The following is a 10905-nucleotide window of genomic DNA, read 5'->3' on the forward strand; positions in this document are numbered from 1 at the left end:
TCTTCAATCAGACAGTACTGGTGGAGAGTAACTGATGTGCCAGGTGCCGTGCAAGGGACCCATGAGTCCCCAAACCACCGCCACCCCACTTAGCATGGCTTAGACACCCCCTCCCTGAGCTCATCTGCATCTTGCCCTTTCACCAGTATTTCACGTTTCCTTCTTATGCTGGAAGTTCCTTGGGGGCAGCGACTGGGTCTGGTTCATTGATGAGTCCTGGTACCCACACCTGTACACGGGATAAGGTGATGTTACAGTTTGTGGAATGGTTGAATGAATATAACCCACTCTTTTCCCCCCATTCCCTTCTCAAGACTCCCAGCCCACCCCTCTAGGCACCGAGGTCAGTGTGAAGCCCTGCCTTTCCCGGAGCTCAGCGAGGCTGTGCCTGGTGATGGGGCCTCCCATGGCAGGAATCCTCCTTGCCCCCACCCACAGCTGAACAGGAACGCAGGGGAGCCAGAGTCGCTGAGCAGAGGCAGCAGGGAGGTCTGTCCCCTGGCAGGCATCTCCTCAGGGCCAGCCTTGTCGCCCGGGGCCGCTTGGGCATCACCTGAAAGGAATGCGGGGTGACCGATAAGCCGCTGCCTTTGTTTCGTTTCCTGTTTGCTAGGACGTCCCAAGCCGGCCCGCCTGTCCCCAAGGAGCCAAGTCTGGCCCGGGGCCCTGGGGACAACGAAGGGAGGGGAGTCCTGAGCAGGGGTGACGGGGGCTGCCCAGTTACTACCCGCCCTACGGCTTTGGCTGCCAGACGCGCCCACTGCTCCCATCCCGCTGGAAAAACCCCGGTCCAGGGGCGCGGCTGGAATTTTCTACAAGGACCTTTGGCGGAAGCAATGGGGGTTGGGAAAGGGAGGGGAACAGGGACGCGGCCGGGTCTCCAGGCTCTTAGCTCTGCCAGCCCTGCTGGGAGGCCTGACCCTGTGGACCCAAGTGGGGTCGGCCCAGCTCTGTTCCTGGGCCAGGGGCCCCAGGCCCGCAAGGTCCGCTGTGGAGTGGGAGAGCGTGTGAATGGGGCTGGGGGAGGGCTTAGCGGGTGCCTCGTTAGCCACCCCTGGTTCTCTCCATGAGAACCAACACTCAATGAACATGTTGTTGTAAAGGGAGAGGCAAACCAAGGACCTCCAACCAGATTACTGCCCTTGAGTGGGTCCAGAAAGAAATTCTGGCACCCCAGCATCCTGCTCTGTGTCCTGAGGCTAGTCCCTTGCTCTCTCTGGGCCAAGGGCATCCTTAGACAAACCTGAGTTTGAAAGCCTACTCTGCTTGTTCCCCACTGGCTATGTAATCTTGACCTCTCAGAGCCTCTGTTTTTCTATCTTTAATGGGAATAATAGTACTCACCTCCTGGAGTTATTGGGAGGATTAAAAGAGACAAAGTATGCTAAGCATTTAGCACCATGCTTGGAGCTTATTAAGGGCTCAATAAATGGTAACAGCTCCAGTCTTCTAAAGGTGGGGGTGGACTTGATAATGTAAATGTTTTTCATAATGAGCTAAACATTTATTTAGTGCTTAACCACAGCCTTCTGACAACACGTTGTTCTGAGTGTTTTACATATATTATCTCATTTAATACTAAAAATAAGCCCCTATTTCCTTATTTTGCAGATAAGGAACAGAAGCATAGAAGAATCTGAAGGTTGGTTGAGGCAGGATTAAACCCAGGCTGTCTGACTTCTCATACTAATCAGCTTTGTACTAATAGTGGTTGTTTGGTCCAATGTCTTTTTCCAAGTCCTTTCCCTGTTTGACAAACTCTTATTCATCCTTCAAAACCCAGCTCAAATGTCTCTCCTCTGGAAAGCCTTTCCTGGTGTCCACCTTCTAGACCTCCAGTGACTCCAGCATACATCCCTAGCACAGACAACTTTTCCTCCCACAAAAGGTTGGGGCAGGAGTTTTTTTCTTAGTCCCGTCCTTTCTTATGCACCAAATGTTCCGCTTGGGCATTCATTCTGGTCTCCCATGGAGCTCTGCAGGGTCCCGAGGCACCTGACTTTCGTTTCCCTGAGAGCTGCTGAGTTACATCACTTCACTAGTGCTGATAATTCACATCTTCCTGGTATCTTGCCAAACCCCATCCTTGCCAGGTGCCCATTAAGGGAAAGGAATCCATGCCTACTGAGTCTGCAGTGGGCCAGGCCTTGGGCTGAGAGCTTCACACACTTTAGCTCATTTGATCCTACAAACAACCCTGTGAAAAAGTGTATCTTTAGAAGCCAATGCCAACAAGTGAGGTGACCCTGGGAATCTAAGGGGGGGTGGTGAACTTCCAGATTGTGAGCAGGGCTAGTGGACCCAGGCACAGCTGGAACTAGGGATCCAAATCCTGCCAGGACTCACTCTCCCCTGCCTCTCCCTCTCTAGACTAACTCTGCCATGAGGTAGGACATTTGACCAGTGACAACTCCTGAGCCTCTCACATTTTCACAGCCATCTTCTCAGTTTTGACTCAAAACAGAACAGAACAGGGAAGGCTTCCAATTGGCCCAGCTCTAATCAGGTGTCCACCTGTGGGCCAACCATCTATAGCCAAGGGACAGGATCATACATGCCATGACTGCCTTGGCTGAACCAGTGTTTGGAGGAGAAGATCCTAAAGAAGGGGAAGACTGCTGTTCCAGAGGAAAGGAGGGATGCTGACCAGATGATGGAAACAGTCCATAATAGCTAGGGACTACTGTTACTACCATTGGACAGATAAGGAGATAGAGGCTCAGGGAAGCATGGGATTGGTCAGGTCACTTAGCTGATAAGTGGTACAGCTGGATACAGCCCACGCTGCCTACCACTGAATTTGTAGATCAACCCAGAAAGAGGACTTTGTGGGTCAGAGAATGAGACGTTCCTCCCCCAGCTTCTCCCTGATGACTCATTCCTGAACGCTGGGAGATAACTCTTCTAGAATCCCACCCATTTTGTGAAAATTCTGTGGCTCTGACACTAACACCCGAGGCAGTCTTCCCAAAGTAAAGCAAAGCTGAGTCTGAGCAGGCCTTCCAGGAGAGCATCCTGCTTCCTGCTCCAAGGGGAATAGCACGGTCCCCACCGTGGGATGTGATGAGATGGTTTGACAGGAGCTGTTTGTTTTGAGAGCAGAGGTATGAGTGAATGAATGGGTGCACACAGGCAGGGCCCAGAAGCACGGTCAACGTTGGCAGCAGGGCCCCCTGCTGGCTGAATCTGCACCGCACCCACCACAGCCCAGAGAAGCGAAGAGCAGGGACCTGGGAGACACCTGGAACTGTGCAGCTACCCACATGCACATTTCACAGACTCCCTGGGTGAGACCTCATAACTGCTCCATGAAGCCTGGAGACCGGCCCAAGGAGACAAACAGAAAGGGGCAGAACTGGGAATGCACCTCATTCTGTTGGACTCCAGGGCCCCCCACTCTGCACCTCTCACCCAGATGTTGTGCCCCAGCCTGGCCAGGAGAGGGCTTGGAGGTTCCTGTGGCTCTGTCACCTGTGGCTCTGTCCTCCACTCAGGCTCCCCTGTCTCCCCCCAGCACACACAACCTCCTTAGGAAAGCCTCTAATTCAGAGCCAGACAGACCCAGGCTCAAAGCCAGGCCCCACTGGACTCCCCGAAGCTCACTTTCCACTCTGAACCTCAGTTTCCTAGTCTGTAAAATGGGAACAGTTATCTCTGCCATCTCTGTGTGGGAGCTGACCAAGACTGAACATTTCCCTAAGAATGAGGAAATGAGGGAAACAAGCTGGGCCCACGGAGAGTCAGACTGAAGAAACTGGTACCTAATGAGTCAGAGCAGAGATGTGCAGTCACCTTAAAGGGCTAGGCTGACTCTGAGTCCTGCAGAAGCTGACAGTCCTAGGTGAAAGTACTGACCCATCTAAAGTAATAAAGCACCCTCAGACAAAGGTGAGTCCCCGTGATCCTGAGATACTGAGTTTGTCCAGGGAGAGGCTGCTCTGGCCATCAGACCAGTGGCCAAGCTGAGTCTGTGTTAACGATGGACAAGGTGGGTGTTATTGATGGGCTTTGAGTAGTTCCTTCCCCTGAGACAAGGTAGTGCTCTGGAGACCTGGATGTGGGGTCTTAGACTGGGGCCATTAACCCAGGGTCTCAGCCTCAAATGTCTTTGGGACTAGGCAGATACAAGGTGAGCCAGGAGTGTCGGAATAGGGAATAGAGGGGCCTGCGTCCAGCATGTATTGGAGAGTGCACACTTGCCTAAAGGCATTCAGAATCAATGAGTTTTAAGCACATGATGCCAGCCTGCATCACTCAGGGTCCCAACAGGAAATGGCGTGTTCTAATGAAGAGAACTTGGGCAGAGTTTATTTTCAAAAGGAATAATGACAAAGTAGGGCATAGGGGAGTCGCAAGAGCTCTGAGGCTAGCAATAGCATAGCTTTCATTCCCCTAGGCTGCAGGGTCAAAGGGAGGGAGCGGTGACCAGGCTCTGATGGAGAGTTATGTAGAGCCGAGGTGACCTCATGGTGAAGGGGCAGGGGAATAAATACCTCAACCTCACTCTTTCCCCTCCCTCTCCTCTCCTGCTGGCTCCTCATTTACCAAACCCCACAGGAACCGTGGCTGTGGACTTTCACATGGACAAGAAATAAAGTTCTATCTTATTTAAACCACTGTTTTTTAGGGTCTTTTGAAACAGCAATCTAGCCCTAACCAACACACACATAAAAGGAAACATCTGCCAAGAAGATATAATAATCATGAACTTATATGGATCATAAACTTATATTTATTTTGATGAAACATATAAAGCAAATCTGTCAGAACCACAAGGAGAAAGGCAGGAATTTATAAACAAAGTGGGAATTTTATTTTTCAAAGTGGGAAATTCTAATTAAGCTTTCTTAAAACCGGTGGATCACATAGCAAAACATTAGTAAAGATACAGAAGTTAGGACAATGTAATTAAGAACTTCATCTGCTAGATAAACATAAACTTTACACCTCCTTACACACAGAATACCCATTGTTTTCAAGTTCACATGGAGCACTTTTTAAAATACCACATATATGGCCATAAAGGAAGTCTAAAATTTTTTTAAAGAATCAGTTTCATTGGGACTTCCCTGGTAGCAGGGTGGTTAAGAATCCACCTGCCAATGCAGGGGACACGGGTTCGAGCCCTGGTCCGGGAAGATCCCACATGCTGTGGAGCAACTAAGCCCACGTGCCACAACTACTGAGACTGCACTCTGGAGCCTGCGAGCCACAACTAATGAAGCCCACGCACCGCAACGAAGAGTAGCCCCCGCTCACCGCAACTAGAGGAAGCCCGTGCACAGCAATGAAGACCCAATGCAGCCAAAAATAAATAATAAATAAAATAAATAAATTAAAAAAAAGAATCAATATCATTCAGTCATGTTCTCTAGTCCCAATATGATAAAATTAGAAACCAACAATAAAAAGTTGGCCAAGGAAATCCAATATATTAAGATAAAAACTCATTTCTAAAAAAAACAAAAACCAAACTCGTTTCTAAATAATAACCTCTGTATGAGACAAGGAGAACATTATAATGAAAATTACAAGATATTTGAAACTGAATAACAAGTTAAAGTGGAACTTGGAGGAAAAATTATAGCCTTAAATGCATTTATTAAAAACAGGAAAGATTGGGACTTCCCTGGTGGTGCAGTGGATAAGACTCCATGCTCCCAACGCAGGGGGCCTGGGTTCGATCCCTGGTCAGGGAAGTAGATCCCACATGCATGCTGCAACTAAGAGTTTGTATGCTACAACTAAGGAGCACGTGAGCTGCAACTAAGGAGGCCAGGAGCTGCAACTAAGGAGCCTTGGAGCCGCAACTAAGGAAGCCACATGCTGCAACTAAGGAGCCAGCGCTCCACAACTAAGGAGCCTGCCTGCCACAACTAAGACCCGGTGCAACCAAATAAATAAACAAATAAATAAAATTTTTTTAAAAACAGGAAAGATTGGCAACAAATGAATTCAGCATCCAACTCAAGATTTTAGGAAGAGACTGTCAGAAAACCCAAAGAGAGTAGAAGAAAGGAAATAATAAAGCAGAAAATAATGATATGGAAAATAACAAAAAGTGGAACTAATTCTTTAAAAGTCAATAAAATAAATTATTAGCACAAAATACACAATATTGGGAACAAAAAGAAGGCTATGACCAGAGATGCAACCAAGGTTTTAAAAAAATCACTAAAAAACACCATGAGGACCTAGTGTTCTGGCAAGATATCAGATTAAGAAAATATGAAAAACTCAGGAAGTAAACCCAAAAGGATGGAATAGATTACAAGAAGTGGGAGCAGAAAACCAAAAAAGATTAAATGTGGGAAATTCAAACAAGCATGGACTTTATAAAAATAATTTTAAAGGCTGACCTGGGGGATAAAATAAACAAGGTAGACTAAAAACTGGAAAACAATCGAATTATAGGCAGGAAGCTATGATCAGAGTTCAAAAGCATTCTAAGGTCCTTGATTGCTCTAGAATTAACTTTAGACTTTGTTAACTGAAGTATGCACGTTAAAATTTTAAGGATGACTAATGAAAGAACAGAAATAGAATGCATTCTAAACCAGCAGAGAGGAAACAAAGGGAGTGCAGACAGTCCAATCAGTTCACCCCCAGGCAGGAAATGACAAATGGAAGAAGCAAAGGTAGTCAGTTTCCAAGATGGCCCCAGTGATCACTGCCTCCTGGGACCCATACCCTCATGTTATCCCCTCCCATAATGTGTAGGCTGGACTTAGTGACTGGTTTCTGTTCAATAGAATGTGGTAGAAGTGATGGTATGTCACTTCCAAGCAGGGCTGGCTTTCTGGGAGTACAGCCTGTGCTCTCACACAGGGTAACTTCCTCAGAAGGGCTCCATGCTCTGTTTAATGCTCTGCTCTCACTGACTTGAAATTCCTAACAATTTTTAAATAAGGGGCCTCCCAAATTTTGTAGCCAGTTTTGCTTCCAAGATCAGATTATAAAAAGGGTTACCAGATGTTATTCAGGAAGCCCAGTCAAATTTGAATTTTGAATAAGCATGAATGATTTTTTAGTATAAGTATGTCCCATACAAATGTTGAAATATTATCTGAAATTTAAATTTAGCTGGGTATCCTGTGTTTTTATTGGCTAAATCTGGCAACCCTATTAGAAAGGGATGGTGGCTTCCATTTTGGTTACTCTTTCTCTGAGCTCTCTATCTCTCTCACCTTTCTCACATCACTCACCTTGGGGAAGACATGTATAAGTTACCCTACAGAGAAGCCCATGTGGTGAGGAACTGAAGACCCCAGCCCCCAGACATGTGAGTGAACTTGGAAGCTCACACTCAACAGACCCTTCTGATGGCTGCATCTCTGGCTGACAGCTTGACTGCAACCTTCCAGAGAGCCTGAGCCAGAATTATCTAGCTACATGGTTCCCGGACTCTGACCCCAAGAAACAGTGTGAGATAGTAAATGTTTGTTGTTTTGAGCTGCTCAGTTTTGGGGTAATTTGTTACAGAGCAATCAATAACAATTGATAATACTCATAATAAATGGGAAACACAAAATAAGATATAGAAATAAAATCTTAAATGCTGGCGATCACACTAAATGTAAATGAACTGATTTCATCATTGAGTAGATTATCAGTGTGAATGAAAACACACAATTCAGCTACATGCTGTTCATGAGAGATACACTTAAAACAAAAATATGTAAATATTGAAAGCAAAGATATGAAAAAACATACCCCAGGTGTAGCAGACACAGTCTATTTTCTGACCAACAGCATGCCCCAAATCTTTTGCTCTTTGCTGTACAATCCTGATTTTGTTTTTAAGGCAGTAGGCAGAGATCTGTTGGTCCAGGAGGAGTGCCTTTACCCCAGGCCAGTTTATTTCTTTTTTTTTTTTCTTTTCAAAAGTTGAAGTAGGACTTCCCTGGTGGCACAGTGGTTAAGAATCTGCCTGCCGGGGCTTCCCTGGTGGCGCAGTGGTTGGGAGTCCGCCTGCCGATGCAGGGGACGCGGGTTTGTGCCCCGGTCCGGGAAGATCCCACATGCCGTGGAGTGGCTGGGCCCATGAGCCATGGCCGCTGAGCCTGCGCGTCCGGAGCCTGTGCTCTGCAATGGGAGAGGCCACAGCAGTGAGAGGCCCGCGTACCGCAAAAAAAAAAAAAAAAAAAAAAAAAAGAATCTGCCTGCCAATGCAGGGGACACGGGTTCGAGCCCTGGTCCAGGAAGATCCCACATACCACGGAGCAACTAAGCCCATGTGCCACAACTACCGAGCCTGTGCTCTAGAACCCACGAGCCACAAGTACTGAGCCCGCGTACCACAGCTACTGAAACCCGTGCACCTAGAGCCAGTGTTCTGCAACAAGAGAAGCCACCGTAATGAGAAGTCCACGCACCACAACGAAGAGCAGCCCCTGCTTGCCACAACTAGAGAAAGCCTGCTCACAACAACGAAGACCCAACGCAGCCATAAATAAATAAATAAATAGATTTATTTTTAAAAATTAAGTATAGTTGATTTACATGTCATGTTAGTTTCAGGTGTACAACACAGTGATTCAGATAAATATATATGTATATATATCTGAAATATATATATGTGTGTGTGTGTGTGTATGTATATATATATATATATATACATACACACATACACACACACACACATCTATATATATATTCTTTCTCAGATTCTTTTCCTTTATAGATTATTACAAAATATTGAGTATATTTCCCTGTGCTATACAGTACCCAGTTTATTTCTTGTAGTGTAAAAGTACCAGCTCCAAAAGATTTATTATGATTTGGTCTAAGCCAATTGTGGAATCTCATTTCTCTTGGTCAATGATTAGGGAAAATGTGCTCATGTGACCCAGTTCTGGGAAATGAGATGTATAAGGGAAATCTTCTGGGAAATGTTTCCTTCCTTTTCCCTTTCTCCTGCCTGGTACATGGACACAATGTCTGAATGAGTAGCAGTCTTTTTGCCATCTTGACATAACACGTGAGCACTAAGGCTCACAAGCTAATGCTGATGAAGAAGAAATGCAGAGCCAGCCTAGGTACCTGATGGCATCACAGAGCAGCTAAAATAATGCCAACAAGAGCCTAACTCTGGAATTTTTGTTGTTTAAAGGAAATATACCCCACTTTGTTTCATCCTTTGTAGTTGAGGTTTGTTATTTGCAGCTAAATGCATTCCTAACAGGAACATCAGATGAATAATAAGCCAAAGGAAACTGGTGTAGCTTTAGAAATATCAGATGAAATGCATTTTAAGTCAAAAGGCACGATTTTGAGGATGAGAGGATCATTACATAATGGTCAACAAGTAAATGTTACCAGGGATATGTAATTCTGAACTTCTTTGAATCTAACAGCGTGGCCCTCAGATTATATTTTTCCTATAAAAGGACAGATAGTAAATATTTTAGACTTTTCAGGTAATACAGTCTCTATCTCAACTTATCTTTGCAATAGTAATAAGAAAGCAACCACAGATAACACATAAGCAAAAGAACATGGATGTGCTCCAATAAAACTTTATTTACAAGAACAAGGAGTGGGCCAAATTTGGTCCACATACCATAGTTTGATACAATGCAAAACTTGAGACAATTTCAAAGAAAGATGAGTGGATTCACAACTCTCCCAAGGATTTTATCTTTCCTTTCTCCATAGTTACTAAATCAAGCAGCCATAAGATTAATAGATATGCCGAAAATTTGAATAGCATAATTAAGAAGCTTGTTCAAACAATCAGAAGATTGACATCCTTCTCATACAATAAGGGAAATTTTATAACAATTGATCACATACTAAGTCATGAAGCAAGTCTGCCCACAGAGTGAAGAAATGATATTGTATAGGCCATCTTCTATGATTACAATAAAATGAAATGAGAAACCCATCACAAAAAGATAACCCTAAGTTTGAAAATTAAAATCATACCTCCAAATATTTAATAGGACAAGAAAAAATACAAAATTAGGAATTAGCTGACAATGAAAGCATTACATTTTGAAACTGAATGCAGCTAAAGCAATCCTTGATGGGTATGCATATTCTTAAATACATTTATTAAGAATTGCACATTGGGCTTCCCTGGTGGCGCAGTGGTTGAGAGTCCGCCTGCCGATGCAGGGGACATGGGTTCGTGCCCCGATCCGGGAAGACCCCGCATGCCGCGGAGCGGCTAGGCCCATGAGCCATGGCCGCTGAGCCTGCTCATCCGGAGCCTGTGCTCTGCAAGGGGAGAGGCCACGACAGTGAGAGGCCCATGTACAGTAAAAAAAAAAAAAAAAAAAGAATTGCACATTAGTAAAGATTTCATATTAATGAGCTGAGCATCCAACTTAGGAAACTGGAAAGAAAACATAATAACATCCTTCCCAAATAGCAGAAAATAGTGACAGATTCTGGGAGGGCTCACGCCAACGAGTACTTCCCAGAACTTCTGCTGCCAGTGTCCTTGTCCCCACGGTGAGCCACAGCCCGCCCCCCACCTCTGCAGGAGACTGTCCAACACTAGCAGACAATAGGTAATCATTGGTCTCTGACTGCGACACATATACTTCATGCATTTGTCACTGGTCTCTGGCATTTGAGGATGATGCTGCTGAGAATGGTTACCAACTACATGTGCAGTTGCAGCTACAAATTCTGAGCAGGGAGAGAAAAACCTCCAGGGGAATATTATTGAGAATTTTACATGATGGCAATCTATCAGGAAAGGCCAGTCCACGTTAAGGAGAATGAAAACTGAGAAGAATTGTTGGAAGTCACCTCACAAAGGTAAATTGCTGTGCACAGAGGAGAGAATTTGAAACCAAGAGCTCCTAGAAAGAAGAACATTCTAAATATACGCACAGCCATCTCACCCTCAAGAGTCAATACTGAGTTTGAAGTGATTGAAGAATTAGCCTTTAG

The sequence above is a fragment of the Hyperoodon ampullatus genome (genome assembly GCF_949752795.1).
Source record: "Hyperoodon ampullatus genome assembly, chromosome: 2".
In the NCBI taxonomy this organism is placed as follows: domain Eukaryota; kingdom Metazoa; phylum Chordata; class Mammalia; order Artiodactyla; family Ziphiidae; genus Hyperoodon; species Hyperoodon ampullatus.